At 56.4% G+C, this 5,883-nt stretch overlaps 1 long non-coding RNA gene across 1 annotated transcript; it reads left to right on the plus strand.

The window, feature by feature from the left end:
* The first annotated feature begins 2,864 nt into the window (after positions 1-2,864).
* On the plus strand, positions 2,865-3,980 carry LOC137465705 (uncharacterized). Its single transcript, XR_010994801.1, has 3 exons — positions 2,865-3,065; positions 3,412-3,529; positions 3,907-3,980. It is a non-coding gene; the product is annotated as an uncharacterized lncRNA (long non-coding RNA).
* Positions 3,981-5,883: the final 1,903 nt, after the last annotated feature.

Genomic DNA, 5,883 nt, shown 5'->3' on the forward strand with positions numbered 1-5,883 from the left:
GATGCAGAGCTTTTCATACACAAGGGCTTTTCAAAGGTTGGAGATGCAAATAGGTAGAATGTCTTCCTCAATGCGCCTGCAGCCTTTGAACTGCACCTGACAAGAACAGCCCAGGAACGGCCCCGCCCAGTGCGGCTGGGCGCGCGCGGGCCCGAGCGCAGCGCCCCCCTCAGGCCGCGCGCCGCCGGCGCAGCCGCGGCCGTTGCGCCGGGGCCGTTGTGGCGACAGCCGGCGAGCGGCGCCATGGCGGAGCTGCCGCTGCCCGCCGGGCTCAAAGCCAGCGCCTTCCCCGCCAAGCTGTGGCGCCTGGCGAACAGCCCCCGCGTCCGCTCCGTGCGCTGGGACAGCCGGGCCCGGGGGCTGCTCATCCACCGCTCCCTCTTCGAGCGGGAGCTGCTCAGCCCGGGCGACGCCCGGGGCCCGGCCCCGCACACCTTCAGGGCCACGCAGTTCCGCAGCTTCGTGCGCCAGCTCTACCGCTACGGCTTCCGCAGGGTGCCGGGCCGGGTTGGCTCAGCTGCGCCGGGCGATGCCGGGGCTTGGCTCCACTACAGCAACCCCTGCTTTCGCCGCGACCGCCCCGACCTCCTGCTCCGCATCAGGCGCCGGAGCGCGGCCAACAGGCAGCGGCCGGCGGCGGGGCGGGAGGGCCGCAGGCGCCCGCCCCGCGGCTCCCAGCAGCTCCCCGGGGCGCGGCCGCTGCCGCACGGGCGGGACGGGCGCAGCCGCTTCCAGCCGCTCTCCAGGGAGCGGCCGCCGCTGCCGCCCGGGCGCCCGCCCAGCGGCTTCCTGCTGCTGCACAGGGAGCGGACGCTGCCGGACGGGCGGGAGCTGCGCAGCCCCCGGCCTGGCCGCTTCCAGCCGCCCCCCGGGCAGCGGCCGTTGCTCGCCCGGCGCCCGCCCTGCGGCTTCCACCTGCTGCACAGGGACCGGCCGGTGCCGGCCCGGCGGGAGGGGCCGAGCCGCTTCCAGGAGCTCTATGGGGAGCGGCCGCCGCCCGCCGAGCGGGAGCTGCTACGGATCCCGCCCTGCGGCTTCTTCGGTTTCTACGGGGAGCCGCTGCTGCCGCTCGGGCGGGAGGGGCCTCGCAGCCGCTTCCAGCAGCTCTACGGGGGGCAGCTGCCTGCGATCGACCGGGAGGTGCTCAGGATCCAGCCCTGCAGCTTCCAGCAGCTCCACAGGGAGCAGCAGCCCCCAGCCTACGACCCGCGAGGTAGGAAAAGAGTTGTAGCCTTGCTTTTCCCCAAAAGGTCCTGAAAAGGGACTGTTTGAAGTATTTTTCCACAAGGCTCTGTCCTTCTCGGCCCAAAATTCTCAAGCTCATTTAGAAGGGGCACCTAGAAAGGCAAAAGATTCTCTGCCTGGTTTTCCTGCCTGCTTCCTGTGATGGTTGATCCAAGGCAGCAACAGAGATCAGTGTCCCAGAGCCACATTGTGGAGTGTGACCAATGTCTTTGGATTCTTGCAGCCACCTCGGGCACTTCAGCCCCCAGCGCTCCACCTGGCAGTGCAGGTTGTGCAGCATCGACGGCCTCCGGCTCAGCCTGGAATGCACCTGGTGAAGAGCAATTGCCACCAGTGGATCTTGGCTTTGCCATCGAGCAAATGATCCGGGAGATCAGGAGATCCCTGCCTGAAAGGTCTCCCTCTGCTCAGGTAACCCATTGGAGGGGAATGGAAGAGGCTGGGCTGACAGCTTTTGAACGCTGTTACATGGAGAAGGAGAGTAACCGTATCCTTGATGTGATTCCAGCAAAATACTGAATGATCTTTAGTTTTCTTTTTTTTTTCTATTGTTCTTTCAAGGGCAATAAGAATGTTGCCCCTGAGTCTTCAGGAGGGGAGCCTGTGAACCGGGCTGCAGCAGAGGAAACTTCATCTGGCACCGAGAGCTGCGAGAACAGTTCCCCAGAGCCCGAGGAGCCTGGTAAGGACAGAGCCCCCGTTGGTTTAGAGAGGTGTGAGACGGCTGCTCTGAGCCTGCCTCTGGCAGGAAGGGAGACGAGAAGAGTTGAGTTCTTGTCTGCAGGGTTGGTGCTTCCTGGTGCCTTTAGTTCAAAGGCACCTGCACAACCTGCCCGAGCCCTGCCCTCCACGCTTCGCCAGAGGCTTGGGCACTGAGTCCTCTGCTGTGGCAAGAGAGCAGGGAATAAACCTGACCTTGTGGGAGTTGTGCCACCAAGCTGGGTGTCCCAGTCTGGTTCATACCTCAGCCCCCAGCAGCCTTCAGGCATTTCAGTGAGGACTGTGGTCTCTCTGTCACTGGGACTGTCTGTGTTTCAAGCTCTCGTGGGTGCCATTTGCACTGTGGGTGCTGAGACTTTATTAGAATACTTAAATACTTTACACACTTCCGTTTTGAAAACTTGGAAGGATCCCTGTTCTTTATAGAGCAGGCTTCAAATTGCCAGGTGAGAGTCTGCCTTTCAGGCCGTCTTTTAATGTCCCTGATAGAAGGACAATTGGTGCTCAAGGGACACTTGCACAAGGGCCAGTATTGTCTCAGTGTTCCCTTTGCTTCCCAGATCCCATGTGATCAACTTGTCCAGGAGGGCTGCCCTGTGTGCCAGGAAGAGACAGAGGGATAGCCTGTGACCATTGGGCAGGTAGAATTCCTCTGTCTCTAGTTATATTTATAGATGTATATAGCTATATTTATTGATATATGTATTGTATTTATAGATTTATGTAGTTTTTCTTATCTATGTACATAGACAGAGATTTGTCTAGTTAATTTATTTTTAGTTTTAGGTGTATATATTTACATTTTTAGATGTGCAGTTATAGTTGTAGATGTCCGTAGTTACATTTATACATGCATATAGGTGTAGGCCTCTTTTTATACATCTGTATAGGTGTAGGCCTCTTTTTAACCTCTTCCCCTGCTCTGCTTCCTCCCTCACCTCTTGCTTTTCCCCCGTGCCCCCTGTGTCCCCTCTCCCTGTGCTGGGTCCGAGCTGGTGGCCGGGCCGGGCGGAGCAGCAGTTCCAGCCCCAGGTGTCCCTGGAGCGGTGGGAGCTGCCGGTGGCCCCAGGCACTGTCCCCTGAGGAGCTGCTGAAGGACGGTGAGACTGAGGGGGCTGAGGGGGCGGTGACGCTGAAGGGACGGTGACCCTGAGGTGCTGCTGGGGCTGAGGGCTGTGGGGCAGCCGAGGGCGATGGTGGCACTGAGGTGACAGGGAAGTGGCACAGGCCGAGGGGTGGCGGGTCTAGGGGGACGGGATGGGTCAGAAGGGACTGAGGGGCTGAGAGGACTGTGAGGGGCTGAAGAAACTGAAGGGGGCTGGGGGTTTGCCGAGAGCATGGCGGGGCTGAGGGGATGGAGGGGGCCGGCAGGGAGCACAGAGGGCTCCGGGACTGCAGCTCTGCCAGGCCTTGGAACCAGTTGCAGAGCCTCCGCTTTTGCCACAGCTGCAGTGGAGACCTTGAGGACAGCCGGAGACTGACGGGAGCCAGCAGGGAGAAGCTGAAGGCCAGCAGCAAGAGCAGGGAACGGGGACCTGCTGCTGCCACGCTGGAGAGAGCCCGGGTGAGGCCCCAGGGCCGGGGAGGCAGGGTGGGGCTGAGGGTGGCGTGGGCTGTGGCCGTGGGCACTGCCTGGCGGGGCAGCAGCCGGCCCTGCCCGTGCCGGGGCTGCTCAGCGCAGCTGCCCCGGCCGGCACAGGGGCTGTCCTTGGGCAAGGCAGCTGTGCCGGCAGGGCCCGGGAGCTGTGCCGGCTGTGCCGGGCTGCCGGGGCTGTGGGACAGTCCCGCCGCGGCTGCGCTCACCACAGCCTGGCCCGCTCGGCTGCTTTTTCTTTCTAACCCTCCTGGGGAGGCTCTGAGATCTTCCCTTCCCTGATGGAAGTGCAGCTGCTGCCAAGGAAAACGTCCCCATACTGACTCAGTGCTCCCTTTGCTTCCCAGCTGTGCCATCTGCCATCCCTGTCCAGGAGAGCTGCTCTGCACGGGAGGAAGAGCCCGAGGGAGAGGCTTTGAAGATGGGGCAGCTGGGATCCCTCTGCTTGCTGTTCTGTTTAAAGTTATGTTGCAGTTATGTTTGTATTGATGCAGTTGGATGGGTATTTACCTTAGCACAGTGATATTTGTATATTTATAGACGGGTTTGGTTTACATATCTATTGATATATATATATGTATGTATGTCTGTTGTATGTAGCATGTGATGTTTAATCTATATTTACATCTGTAGACTGTTATACTTGTATGTGCATTTATGTATATGTGCATGTACATATGTATTTAATTTTATTTTAAGATGTATGGAGGGCATTGTTGTATAAGTCTATTGATTGAATTCTTAGTGTAGGGCTATTTAGAGAGGGTATGCCTATTTCTGTATTTCTATATGGGCTCTACATTTGTAGAAATATGTAATAAATTAAGTTTTTAAACACGTAATAACCTTTGTGTATAGTGAGTTGCTGTAGAGGTTGGCAATAAATTAAGTTTTATTAACTGAAGTTGGTATTTGTATATTTTTACCTAGACTGGTTGTAATAATCTAATAAATTCCTGGTTTTAACCTAAATTGAGATTTGTATAGTTCTGTATTGTCAGTGTGGGTGTAGCAATTTGTAATAAATGACATTTTCCAATGGATGAAATGGATTCTCGTGTGTTTGTCGATCAGCAGTGCGGCTGTAGCAATCTGCAGGAAATGCCATTTGTCAACTGCAGTGGGTGTTTTGTGATTTGTGCCACCCAAAGCCAGGAGCAGATGTAAATGCAGGAGGATTTTGGCCATGAAAATCTCAGCCATGCCCAGCACATGCCCCACTTGCACTCAGGCTGGGCAAGGGAAGGGCAGATTTGGGATGGCAGCAGAGCCACACGTTGGCTCAGAACTCGCTGCAAAGGCCTGCTGAGGAGACTCCGGGACTCTCCTGGGAGTAGAACTCCGAGCAGGAGCCACCCTGGCAGCAGAAATCATTCACCATGAAAAAAAGAGAGCAAATGTGGCAAAGCAGATGTGGGGATGCTCTGTGAGTCTGATAAAATGCTCTCAATCACCGCTGCCTAGGCACGTCTCCTGCAAAAATATTTTGTTAAAAACTGAACACCTCCCATGAAAGATAGATTGCGCTTTCCCCTTCACTTACCTTGCTGTGCGAGTGGAGACACTCTGTCCTTCTCACTGAGAATTTGTGCCCCTCAGCACCTGACATTAACTCAAAGATTATGTACTACCACTTGGCACCATAAAGGAAAAGAGCCCTGCCCTCGTGACAGTGTTTGCAAAGTCTTCCCTCCTCCTGTCCCCACATGTCCCAAACGGAACCATCCCCTTGCTGTCCAAACTGTGCCTGGGGTGACTGAGGGCTCCAGGAGCTCAGGAGGGTGCAAGAGCACTGCAGGTGGAAGCTCTTGCAAAGCTTCCTGAGCATCAGTAAACTCTGGCTTTGCCAGGCTTCCCCTGGAATGTTGTCCTACTCAAGAATGATCTTGGAGGACACTGTGCCTCCAGCTCACTCAAGTAAAGTTTGTTTTCTTCAAGGCTTGAATAGAGGAAAATGAAAATTGTGATTGCTAGAGTGAAATTTGGGGTTTGGTGCAGCTGGGTTTGCTCCATTCTTTATTGCGGAAAGTACGGTAAAAGCTTTAAATTCCCAGCAGAAGCTGACTACCAGCCCACACAGACCTGAATGAGGCCCAGGTGTGCTTGCTGCATGCTGGTCCAAGGGAAAAGCTGGACCCAAGTACCCTTTTATTGCAGATGGAGCCTGTCTGTACTGTTGTCTCCAGGGCTGTCTGTGGTAAGACACGGCAATCCAGCCGGGAGCTGTGGCTATGAGAGTTCCAACAGCAACCTGCTTCTCCAGAGTGAGGGACGAGGCCAGCCCGAAAGCCTGAAAGGTGTTCTGGGTACTGGAGGAGGCCAGG

This window comes from Anomalospiza imberbis, unplaced genomic scaffold (assembly GCF_031753505.1).
Source record: "Anomalospiza imberbis isolate Cuckoo-Finch-1a 21T00152 unplaced genomic scaffold, ASM3175350v1 scaffold_103, whole genome shotgun sequence".
NCBI classification, from domain to species: domain Eukaryota; kingdom Metazoa; phylum Chordata; class Aves; order Passeriformes; family Viduidae; genus Anomalospiza; species Anomalospiza imberbis.